Genomic DNA, 12,386 nt, shown 5'->3' on the forward strand with positions numbered 1-12,386 from the left:
TAGGCTCGTCGCCAGATGACGAAGGTCAGCGCCAGGCGACAAAAGTCAGCGTCAAGCGACGACTCTGTCGTCTCGCGCTGGTTCAAAAGTACAATGCGCTTTTACGCGTGGAACCACCTTTAAAACCGGTTACATGTAATTTTACGTCCAAGCAGATTTAAAATCAGATTTAATATATTTTATTCAAAGTAAAACATCTTTTTAAAAATGAAATTTTGTGAAAAACTACCTATTATAATCCAGAATTTGCGAGAAACTACCTATTAAAAAAATGTTGTAATTGACTACCTAATTTTCGAAAAATGTTGTAATTTACTACCTTATGCCGGATTATGAAGGATTTTGACCAAAGTTCTCTGGTGTTGACTTGTTCACGTGACCATCACGTGACACTTAATGACCCTTTTCTTTCACCAAGTGTCACGTGACCAAGTCAGCGCCGGAGAATTTTGGTCAAACTCCTTCATAATCCGGCGTAAAGGTAGTAAATTACAACATTTTTAAAAAATTAGGTAGTCAATTACAACATTTTTTTAATATGTAGTTTCTCGCAAATTCTGAATTATAATAGGTAGTTTTTCACAAAATTTCCTTTTAAAAATATAATTATCAATCCTAATCTTTTTAGAATTAAAGAGAACCTTCTAGATTTTCCTAGAAGACTAAAATCAATCCTAATTACTTTAGGAATAATAATTAATAGGCCCTCCTCTAGATCATTGGGCCTAATTTAATTTAATCCATAACTTCCTCATAATTCATTGGAATTGGGCTTATAATCTATCATTGGAAAGCTCTTTTCGAGCCTAATCCAACTACAATATTATTAGACCCTATCATGGACCAAACTAAATTGGACTGGCTATTTCTCATAAATAGGGTAAGAAAAGAAATATTTTTTGAAAATAGAAAGAGAAATATTTTTAATAAAAAAAACATCCTCATCACTAGACTTTTCACACTTTCACTTTGTTCGATAATCAAATGACGTGAAAGGTATTCATCAATGGGTTTGGTTTTAGGGAGACACAATTGGGTGTCTACAGAAGCCCCCCCTTTAACTGAGTTTGGAAAAACGCACGTTTCGAAAACAAAAGTCAAAGTAACAATAGGGATGGAGAATGATTCAAAACGTTCTGCGACACCTGCAAACTAGCGTTAGTTAAACAGACAAAAGAGTTAAGAAACGAGTATCTTGCACCGTCGAGCACACGTCTTTGGAGTAACCGATTTTTGTTTGAAGATCTTCCTCAAGCTAGGGGATACCACCTGAAGACTACCACGCTTGCAAATGCCTTCAATTTCCGCTGTTTTATGACCATCTTCCACATCATAGGGAATATGATTGAAGATAACATCGCTTGAAATCACCTCCTATTTTCTGACAACCTTCCACATCCTAGGGAACGTTGTCGAAGATAACTTCCCTTAAAACCATCCTTAGTTTTTTGTGATAACCCTCCGAAAGCTAGGGAATGCCATTGGAGATAACTCCGCTTGCAGCCATCTTTAGTTGTTACGATAATATTTCGAAAAAAATTACCAAAGACCAACTCTTGTTAATCCTTAAAGCTAGCTTGAACTTTGCTGCTATGATGTTTACTGAAATTTCCGCGGTGCCAGTACGTTGGCGCATTTTGCAGTTTGTGAACCTTTATGTCGGTGATTTTTGCTGCTTATGAACCATTGTGTCGGTGCCTTTGCGATGTGCCATAGTTTAGGCGCTTTAAGCTAAGTGAGACGATCTTTTATCAAGTCGATCACCTACTTTAATTGTAATCAAGCCGATTACTTAATCACGTCAAATTGCTTATAGGGGCCAACTGGCATACCAAGGAACCCAAAATTGCTGCATAAGGTCCACATAGTCATTTATGAGGGCCAGATATCGGTCGCCGCACCAGCGCACGCTAGAACGCACTATCGCTAGGTTTTAGCTCTGTCGCCATGCGATGAAGGTCAGCGCCTGGTGACAAACTCGTCGTCTGGCGATGATGTCGGGTTTTTGAAATAAAACCCCTTTCTTCTTCATTTGCAGTGACTGCTTGCTGTTGTTTGTTCGTGTTCGCTCGAGACTTAGAATCGATCGTTCTTGCTCATTTGTCCACCAAATTCGCTCAAATTTGTTGCAAATCAAAGCTTATTTCTTCTATTTTCCCGATCCATGTAATTGTTGCTCAAACTCAACTCGGTTTTTGCTGAATTTGGAGATGTTTGTGCATGGGTTTTGAAAAAATCGAACCAAGTTATGCTTAATTCACTTTATTTGTTGAATTTTATGCCTTGAAATTGCTGGATTATGTTAATATATCATGTTTATAGAATTTTGGAGACTTGTTTTACTCAATTTGGTAAAGAAATGAGCAAATTGCCATTGTTGAACCTCTTGAGTACGTGAGAACAATATGACTTGTTCTTCGTGTTTTTGCTAGCCATTCTTGTCAAATTTGTCACAATATTTGTCATAGTACTGCAAGAAATTGTTTGATTGCTGAAAATTGCCATTTATTCTTGAATTGGAATTATGCTCTGTTTTAGTACTACGTACTCTATTTTTTGCGAACATAGTATCATGCGGCTAGGCAAACCTTAGATACTATAGAACCTTAATTTTTTGGTATTTTTCATAATATAGCATGGCTAGACGACGAGGTTCATGTTCTCGTTCTAGGGAGGCTCATCGGGAGGACGAACCCGTTGATGCCGGCGTAGGGACTTCTTCTTCCCTAGGGAGGTTTCTAGAGTGGGACGAGCCACTCTGTATTTCGCGCATGAATTCCAAATTTCAGAGTGCGTCCGATACGGGATTCACAGCGGGAGGGTCCGTAGCCATGGTTTTGGAAACACGGCCATCGACTCTTTGTACGATACATACTTTCGCGACGATAACGGTCTGCGTCTTCTATGAGAGTCATGTGGCTTGACTCCTTTGGTGAGAGCCACTCAGGCTATGTACTCTTTCGGACAGAGCCACTATGTGGTCCGAGCTTTGGTGGAATTCTTTAGGACACCACCAACACCTTCCATTTTCCTTGGGGTGAGATGACCGTTACCCCTACTAAGTTCAGTCTCATCACGGGATTGGAGTTCACTTCGGTCTCGCTTCCTTTCGATGGCAAGATCACTGTCTTTTCTCCAAAGGTATTGGAGCTATTGGGCCCTATCACCATTTGGGCTCGTGCTGAGGCTAATCCGACGCAGCTTAGCACTAGGTGCATTCGCCGGACCACACTTGCGGCGGCCTTTTAGGACAATGCGACCACCCTAGAGCAACGGGTGTGCATCTTCACCCTCATCTGTTTGTCAGGGACCTTTTCTCCTGACAGGGGTAGCCGAGTACTACTCTACTACCTGCCCGCTCTTCGCGACCTTCTTATGGTCGGGTCGTATGATTGGACTAGCTTGGCTTATGCGGACTTCCTAATCAGACTGCGATTTTCTAGTCGTTATAGCTCCTTTGAGGGAGACATATGAATTTCCAGCTTTTGGAGAGTCGTAGAGGTACACTTTATTTCTTTTAAAGTTAGCTCTACATCTATTTTGGCATTTGTTGATATTTCTTTATTTTCATAGATCTGGTTCTACGAGTACTTTCCATCTCTTACGCCGGCGAGACCTTCACCTCGTGAGCTCCCCATTGTTGTCGGTTGGGAGGCCGTCACAGTGCGGATGTTACTTCTAGGCGCGTTCGAGAGTTGATCCTCTCGACATGTTCTTTAAATAATTGCCTTTTTATACCTTTAGTAGGATTTTATCTTATGAGTATGCCTTTTGTAGGAGCCGGTCGTAGTGTTTTGACCGTGAGCCGATTTTGACATTCCTACGCTTGCTGCGCAATACACCGCTCAGCGTCGATACTTCCAGAGGACGTATGATGCTGCGGTGTATTTAGGCGAGAGAGTGGCTATTCAACACTCCTCGGAGGCTTTCTTTGTTCCTGCTCGCCCTCCTCGACATATATTCGATAAGGCGAGGTTGAGGACCTTGGCGAGTAGGGCGCCAGAGGGAACGCATTGGCGGACTCAGGCTCGTCTGGAGCTATACTACACAGAGGCATTGCTGCTGCTCTTGGCTCCACCACCTGTTTTGCCAGAGGGAGGAGAGGAGGTATTCTTTATCATGTGTATTTGTCTCTTGTATAGCCCCCCAAGTAGATATTGATTACTCAGTTTATTTTGTAGGATGCGCACGCGGAGTTTGTCGCTCCACCTGTGTCCATCACCTATCAGGGGATGTATGGCCCTGTTGAGGAGATGATTCCTCTAGCTCCTTCGGATCATCGCTTTATCGAGCTGTCTACACCACGACACCAGACTTGGGTGAGTCATTTGTTTGCCCATTTACTTCCGCATTTATTTTTTATTGTTACTGAATTATCTCTTGACAGTTCTCTCGCGAGGTGGTAACGAGGATGGCGAGGGGTTTGGACGCCTTTCGTTACCAGCTGGTGAGATTGAGGGATCAAGCTTCTTGTCGTCGTGACGACACTGCAGAGGTATTTCTCCTATCCTTATCTCATGATTTATTTACTCATTTAGTATCTGGCAGATTTAATTTTGCAGAGACATCCTATTCCTCCTCCGCACACTCGGGCGAGACCTGAGGCTAGGAGAGAGAGGTTCGACTCGAGGTGTCGTCGCACCTCTTTGAGGGGTGAGGGTGGCTGATCGGAGACGACTCTAGCTGAGAGACCGGAGGGTTCAGGCTCTTCGTATGAGGGTGCATATGTTAGGCGGACAGGCCATGGAGGCGTACCATCGACTCCTTTAGGGGGTGGTGGGACGTACGAGGTTGGCTCGTCGTCGCAGAACCCACCGCAGCCTCAGTCGTTGGCTATTTAGCACCAAGGTGAGCCTGGATGGGCTGAACCTATTATGTCGATCCCGACTGTCAGCGATCCTGGAGCCGGTGAGGGGAATACTCCACGATCTACATTGTTCTTTGACACTTTGAAAGTGCCTCCTCATTTGCGTCCTCCGGCACCGTAGCTGTACCTGTGTTTATTTTATTTGACTTGTAGGACTTTGCAAATTTGTTTCATATGACTTCTATGTTAGACATATTGTATATACAACTTTATTATGCTTATTTTATCTTTGTATTTTGTTTTATGTGCATGTGAGTGTGTGAAAAAATTGTGACTAATTTTGGCTCAAAACTTTTCGTCATTTTTATTATTAATGAAGGGTATGCGACTTTCTCCCCCAAAAAGAAAAAAATGAAAAATAAAATTCTGACAACATAAGCCTAAATTAATTAAGCTTAAATTAATCGAAAAAATGTTTGAAAAAGGTAAAAAAAAAATAAAGTCAATGCACCAACATCGAGTCGTAATCAAAGAAAACATATGATTTGCATAGCGCGAGAAAGCTGTCGTTGAGCCGACTTTCTGTCACCAAACGCTGACGTCGTCGCCAAACGTTGACCTCGTTGCCAGGCGACATGCCTCGTCGTTAGACGTTGTCCTTGTGTCTGGCGACATACTTTTTTTCTCTGAATCCTTTCGGAAAACAAACTGTATCAGTTTTGTGCATAAATGGCCCCCAAATCTGCCGAATTTTATATATTTTGAACAGATTAAAATAATAGTTATAGCTTTAATTCTCTTTAAGCAATCTTGTTTAAGATTTTTAGTGATTTTACTCGTGAGTTGTGCCGATCTTTGACTGTTAGGGAGAGAAAAGAGCTTGATTTCTTTCATCTTGGAGGTATTTATGGTATTAAGGGGGTAGACATAGATGTAGATTTTATTCATACCGCCTTTGAATATTGGGATCCATACACTCATTGCTTTAGACTAGGCTATGATGAAATTAGTCCTTTACCGGAAGAATTTGGTGCTATTCTAGGCTTTCCTTCCATGGATCTTGCGGTAATTCCCAATATTAGCGAAGATTATTATAAATATTTTGAGCGTTTCTTTAATCTTAAAGATAGGGATCTAACAAATATTGTAGATGGGACTGTAGTTAATCTGAAAGAATTTGCACGCCAGTACTTTGATAGACCATATTCTGAGTCTTTTCATGTTTATAGGAGGAGAGCTTTTCTCTTTTGCATGTTTAGTCAATATCTCCTCACTAGTGGTAATAATTTTGAGGGTCAAGCAATTTTAGCGTCTGTTAAGGGTCTTCAAATCCGGGTACCCGGATTTTCGGGTACCCAAAACTCCGGGCACCTGGATCTTCGGGTAGCTTGTAACGGGGCCCATGTCCCGACCTGGTAAAACCGGGTACCCGGTTTTTGGGTCGGGTCAAAGGGTACCAGGATTTATGTACTCTTATCTACATTAATTTATCATCTTTCATATTTTCATATCTTGTATGGCTTAATTTTATAATATAATCAATTAAAACAAGAAGAATTAGAACAATTACAGTAATTCTAATTGAGTGAGTGAAGTTATCAAGAGTCAAGTTAGTCAACTGTGATATAAAACACAAATTAGAACTAAACAATTAATTACATAAAAATTCCTAGATCTTAGTAAATTAATAAAATGAATTTCATCATTTGACTAAGCTCCTTACTTTAAAAATGAGTTATACCTACTTTCAACGAAACCTTATACCCATTCAATCTAGCAAATCAAAATACAAATAAACAGGCTAGAATAATTACGAAAAACATCTTCCTTTCTAATTAAATCTGAAATTGGACTCATCTCTATCAATGTTGCACCTCGGACCCATCATCATTTGCTTGTTGTTTACAATTTGAGGTTGTGCCGCTTCAATTTGTTGGGACGGAGACGAAGAAAGAGGGGGACAAAGAGATCAGAGAGGGTAACGAAGAGATCAGATCGAGAGGGGGACAGAGAAATAGGTGGACGGAGAGACCGAGAGATAGAGAGGGAGATGAAGGAGAGAGAATATAGTTGGCTTGTGGAGTGGTGGGCTGGTGGCTGCTAAATGGAACAAAAAAAGCCCTAAAGGATTTATACTAGCATTCTAGCAGTAGTACTGTAGCAATATTTATGTTTAAATAATAAAAAAAAAGCTTAGCGGTTAAGTGGGTACACGTTTAGCACAAAGGGCGTGAAAGGAATGGTGTCCTTCGAACAAGTGTATTATTCTGATAGCTGGTTAAGAATTATTAGAAAGCTAATATATTCAGTAAGGTCAAGTGATCGGAATGCCTGGGTGGAGGCCGCTTCCGATCAGTAATATTAATGTATAATTAATATTACAGCTTAATCTTGACTGAACCCTTCGGGTCACACCCAAGTAAAAATACGAACCGACTCGACGAATTAATTTGGAAGAAATTAATTCATCGCTCGAGTGTTAAATATTTAGAAGTCGAAAATTTGAGCTTGGAGCGTCGAAACTGAGTGCCGGAGAATCTTAAATGTCGAGCCAAAATTTAGGATTTGGAGAGACGGGAAAATGCTTCAAGTAACAAGTAAAATCCTATCCACGCAAAAGGCTAGGAAAGTGCGCCCAATAGGTGAGTGCCACATGGCAGCACACATGGCAAAGCGCCATGTGGCAGCACACGCGGCAGCCGCCAAGTGGCAGCACACATGGAAAAACGCCATGTGGCAGCATACGTGGCAGCCGCCAAGTGGCAGCGTGCCACGTAGGCAGCGTGCCACGTGGAAACGCGCCATGGTGGCGGCATGTGAGGCAAGAGGCCGTGGACCCGGGGCGATGGGTCATGGACACGGGCCAAAATAAAATAGCCCAACCAAACCCAACTTGGGGCTCAAGGTTGGGTGACACATGGTTAGTTCACATTGCATGTGAAATACCTTGGGGACCAAGTGGGAAAGTGGTGCTCACCTAACCATGTGACACTTGTTACTTGTTCCTTGGTTTATTTAACTAAGGATTGAATTCATCAATCTTTTCATGTGGAAACTTTTTGTGAAAAAGTCCCACATTGAAAGATGAGTGGAATTCACAAGCTATCCTTCCTTATAAATAGCCAAAGCATGGCTTGAGAGTTCTTTGCTTGAGTGAGAGTTAGAAAGAGCATAGCATTGCATTTTGGCAAAAACTCTTAAACTCCATAACACTTGGGTTTTGGTCGGACCTTGCTAACTCCAAGGTAGAGTACCTAAAAAGTCGGTGTTCGTCCTTTGTGGGTGGATACCGTTGGAGGCTCGATATTTTCGGAGCTAAAGCTTTCAAGTAAGAGCCCATTTGGTCGGGCAAAGCACGCGTCAAAGGTAAATTTCGATTTCATCCTTTTATGTTTTTTTGTTATGCTTTATGGTTTTATTAATTGCGAGCGGTTCTTTGGGTCGAGGTCGTTTCCGCGGTAAGTTGGACTTACCAAACCCCAACAGTGGTATCAGAGCCACGCTCGTTTATTTTTAAAATCATAATATTTTTCTAGGTGATTTTTATGGCTTAAGTTTTTCTGGTTTAAGTTGTTAATTAGGTAAGTAGCTCGTATTATCTATTTTAACCTCTTATTTAAGCTACCTTCAGCCCTAAACCCAGATTTCGACCAAAAAAAAGTGAATTTTGGTTGGAAAAGGCATTCTAGAAATGGTTTTACCTTTCTAGTACTCGATTTTTGGCCAAAAACGACCAGAAATGCTATTTTCGAGGGTTTTTTTCATTTTTACGAAAAATTTTAAGTCTTTCTAACCTTGAAAATTAATTGCATATTTATAGTGGTTATGTAATTGGTTCAATACATATTTTATATGCAATTTTAAACCTCTTTTGGCATGATTACTTTGTAGTAATTTGTGCTTGAATGCTTGGTTTTATTTTTCACATAATTGCAAACTAATTGCATTAAGTGTGAAATTGTTGTTCTTTGAGGCTTCCATGTATTAAAGATTCAATCTTTAATTATGTTAAGTGATTGAAACTTTATATTACTAAATTTCATGAATTTTTGTTAAACTTTGTTGATTTAATCATTTTTTAGTTGATTAAATCATAAATTTTGAAACTTTGTGATAGAAAATTGTGTATCTTCATATTGGAAGATATAATTTTTCAAGGATTCACAAGTATTAAAGTTGGAATCTTTATTGAACTTATGTTCATTTTTTCCAACTCCCTTTTATTTTGTCAAAAACTCAAGATTAATTTAAACTAATTAAATTAATAGTGAGTAATTGCTCTCTTATTATTTTTGTTGCACCAAGTTAAACCAATTTTATTAAAGAATGGCTTGGGAATTATTTTGGTTAGATGCACTTTGAAAATTTTATTTTAAGTTAGACATGTTTAAAGTTTCATTTTTGCTCAATGAATTAATTCGAAAATTAATTTAGAATTGATTAGAGATGTCACACAAAATCGGGAATTAATCTCTAGGCACAAGCACGGAAACTAAGGCACAATAGCCATGTGCATCTCGGCCAGCTAGGCTGCTCGCACAGCCCGCATGTGGCTGCGGAGGGACGAAGCTGCTGCGCTTGGTGCGTGTGGTGCTAGGTGTGTACGAGCCGTGTGATGACTTGGTGCATGAGGGGCGTGCGAGACGATGCAAGGCGTAGCAGAAGTGCTAGGCAGCTGCAGCTAGACGCGCATCGAGTGCGCGCTTCCAAGCAGCGCCCAACAGCATCACAGCACGCAAGGCCGAGGCTGTTAAGCAAGCGCCCAGCACTTGCGTGCGTGTGAGTGCTCAAGGGTGCTAGCCTTGGGTAGTCGATGCACTTTTCTCTCGGTTTTAATTTTTCTTTTTAGCCGTTTTGTTTATTTTAATTAATTTTATTTATTTTAATTAAAAATTTTGGAGGCCAGGCCTCGGGTTTTGAGCGGCATTGGCAAAATTTATTTTTGACAAATTTTGGGTTTTACCGGCTTAATTAATTGGATTAATTAAGTTGGATGCGGAATTTAGTGGGAGCTTCAAATTTTAATTGCGTTTATTTACATAACCGGTTAAAACAACTTTGACTTGTTTTAATTAGGCGTGTTAATTGGATTAACCACCTATATTAGTTACTAGTTCACACGTGTTTATGAATTGTTACTTGTTTATCGTTGTAAAATGCATGGGCCATTCACAACTAGTGAATGGATGAATGGAATGTATATTCTCTCACAGGTTTTATGAAATGGCAACTAATGGGGCCCGATTAGGATAGAAACTACGGACTGCGATCCGTGATGTATTTTTGTAAATCTAAATACGGTCTGGGTTTAGCGTATGATAAGATAAAGAGTGCTACATGTTTTGCAGTGAGTTTAGCTTATGATTGTGCTTCGACCCACTTTGTGAAGTAATCAATTGCCACTAAGATATATTCGTGACCGCTTTCAAAGATTGACAGTCTGGTTGATTCGATAGCAAGACATGCCATGATGAGTTTTATGGACGCCTACTCAGGCTTTCACCAGATATCTTCGTGGAAAAAAGATTAAGAGAAGACGGCATTCGTCACTCATCACGGGGTATTATGTTGTATTGTGATGCCGTTTGGCTTGAAAAATGCACATGCTACATTCCAACGTATGATTAATACGGTTTTCATTAACCAGGTTGGTAGGAATGTAGAGGCATACATTGATGACATGATAGTCAAATCTAAGCTAGCTACAGACGGATCACCTTGCTAACCTCCGAGAAACCTTCACCAAACTCAGGCAGCACAAGGTCATGCTCAATCTCAAGAAGTGTGTCTTTGGTGTTGAGTCTTGGAAGTTTCTCGAATTTTTAATTGATCAAAGTGGGATTAAGGAAAACCCAGAGAAGATACAGGCGGTCATTCACATGAAGCCACCTCGCACTGTTAGAGAAGTTCAGAAGTTAACAGGTTGCCTGGCGGCATTAGGGAGGTTCCTCGGCCGGTCAGGTGATAAGTGCCTCTATTTATTCCAAGCTATCCAAAAGAAAACCATGTTTGAATGGGGAGACGATGCTGAGGCGGCATTTCAAAAATTGAAAGAACACTTGCACTCCTTGCCAAGGCTTGTAAGCTCTCTTCCCAAAGAGACACTTTACATGTACCTAGCCGTCTCAAATCATGCTCTTAGTGCTGTCCTCCTTGATAAGAGAGACGACAATCAGCTCCCGGTCTATTTCGTTAGCCAAGTTCTTCAAAATTTAGAACTCCGTTACTAACCGGTTGAGAAATTTGGCCGCGCCCTATTCTTGGTAGTCAAGAAGTTGAAACCATACTTCTTGGCACATCTGGTGGTAGTCTATACAGACCAACCACTAAAGCGGCTAATGACAACCCTAGAGTCATCCGAGCAAATGCTCAAATGGGCTATCGAAATGCAGAATCTTAAAATCACTTTCGAACCAAGGAAGGAAGTGAAAGGTCAGGCGTTCGCCGACTTCATTGTTGAAATGACACGTCCAGTAGAGCCGGAAAATTTGGATCACGTTTGGAAAATGTATGTAGACGGGAGATCTACTATGAACGGATGTGATGCAAGGATTATATGTTAGTCTCCTAAAGGGGACAAATATGAATATGCACTATAGTTCAAGTTTCAAGCCTCAAACAACGAGGTTGATTATGAAGCTCTGTTAGCCGGCATCCGCATGTGTAAGGCAGTAGGGGCAAAGAAAATTGACGTCTGCTCGAACTCACAATTAGTCGTTAGCCAATACCACGGTGACTATGAGGCCGCCCATCTGGCTATGATCAAATATTAGCATGCGGTCAAGACAGAGGATGGGACACTTAATGAACAAACCAATTTCTCATAAAAGGAAAGCTAAGACAATAATGACAACTCAAGAGGAAGTTAATGAGCTCAGGAACCAACTGATTACTGTGACTGAGGCGTTAAAGGTTCTAACCTTCAAGATTGATGATCCTGTGAAACAACAACAGATGGACCTCATGCAAGAGAGTCTGAGCAAACTGTCTAGTGACTATAAGTTTCAAGGAATTAGCTCACAAGGGGTCTCGGTAGACAAGGATCTTCTTCCGCAGAAGTTCAATGCCAATGACATCCCGAAATTCAAAGCAACTGACAACCCTTACTTTCATTTAAAAGCCTTCGAAACAATAATGAGTATTAAGGGTATTGACAAGAAGGTGTTTCCCTCTTTGTTCTCACTATCTCTCGAAACCGTTTGCCAACAATGGCTTTTTTCTCTTGAGAAAGAAAGAACCTCTACTTGGGAGTCCATGGTAACCGCTTTCATTGATACATACAAGTGCAATATTCAAGTTGAGACCCACTATAGGGAACTTGAAATCCTCAAGCAGAAGGAGAATGAAGGTTTTACCTCTTTCTTCAACAAATGGAGAGAGACCTCAGCTAAGATGATTGAGGTACCAAGCGAAAAAGAATCTGTGAGGTTATTCATCAAAAACCTTCAAGAGAAGTATTCCAAGCATCTCAAATACCAGAATAATCTCCATACCTTTAAGGCCGTCTATGACATTGGAATCAATATTGAAGACGACCTGGCTAAGCTGAAAGATGCTAACAATAACTCCAACAGTGGCT

This window comes from Chenopodium quinoa, unplaced genomic scaffold, assembly GCF_001683475.1.
Source record: "Chenopodium quinoa cultivar QQ74 unplaced genomic scaffold, ASM168347v1, whole genome shotgun sequence".
NCBI classification, from domain to species: domain Eukaryota; kingdom Viridiplantae; phylum Streptophyta; class Magnoliopsida; order Caryophyllales; family Amaranthaceae; genus Chenopodium; species Chenopodium quinoa.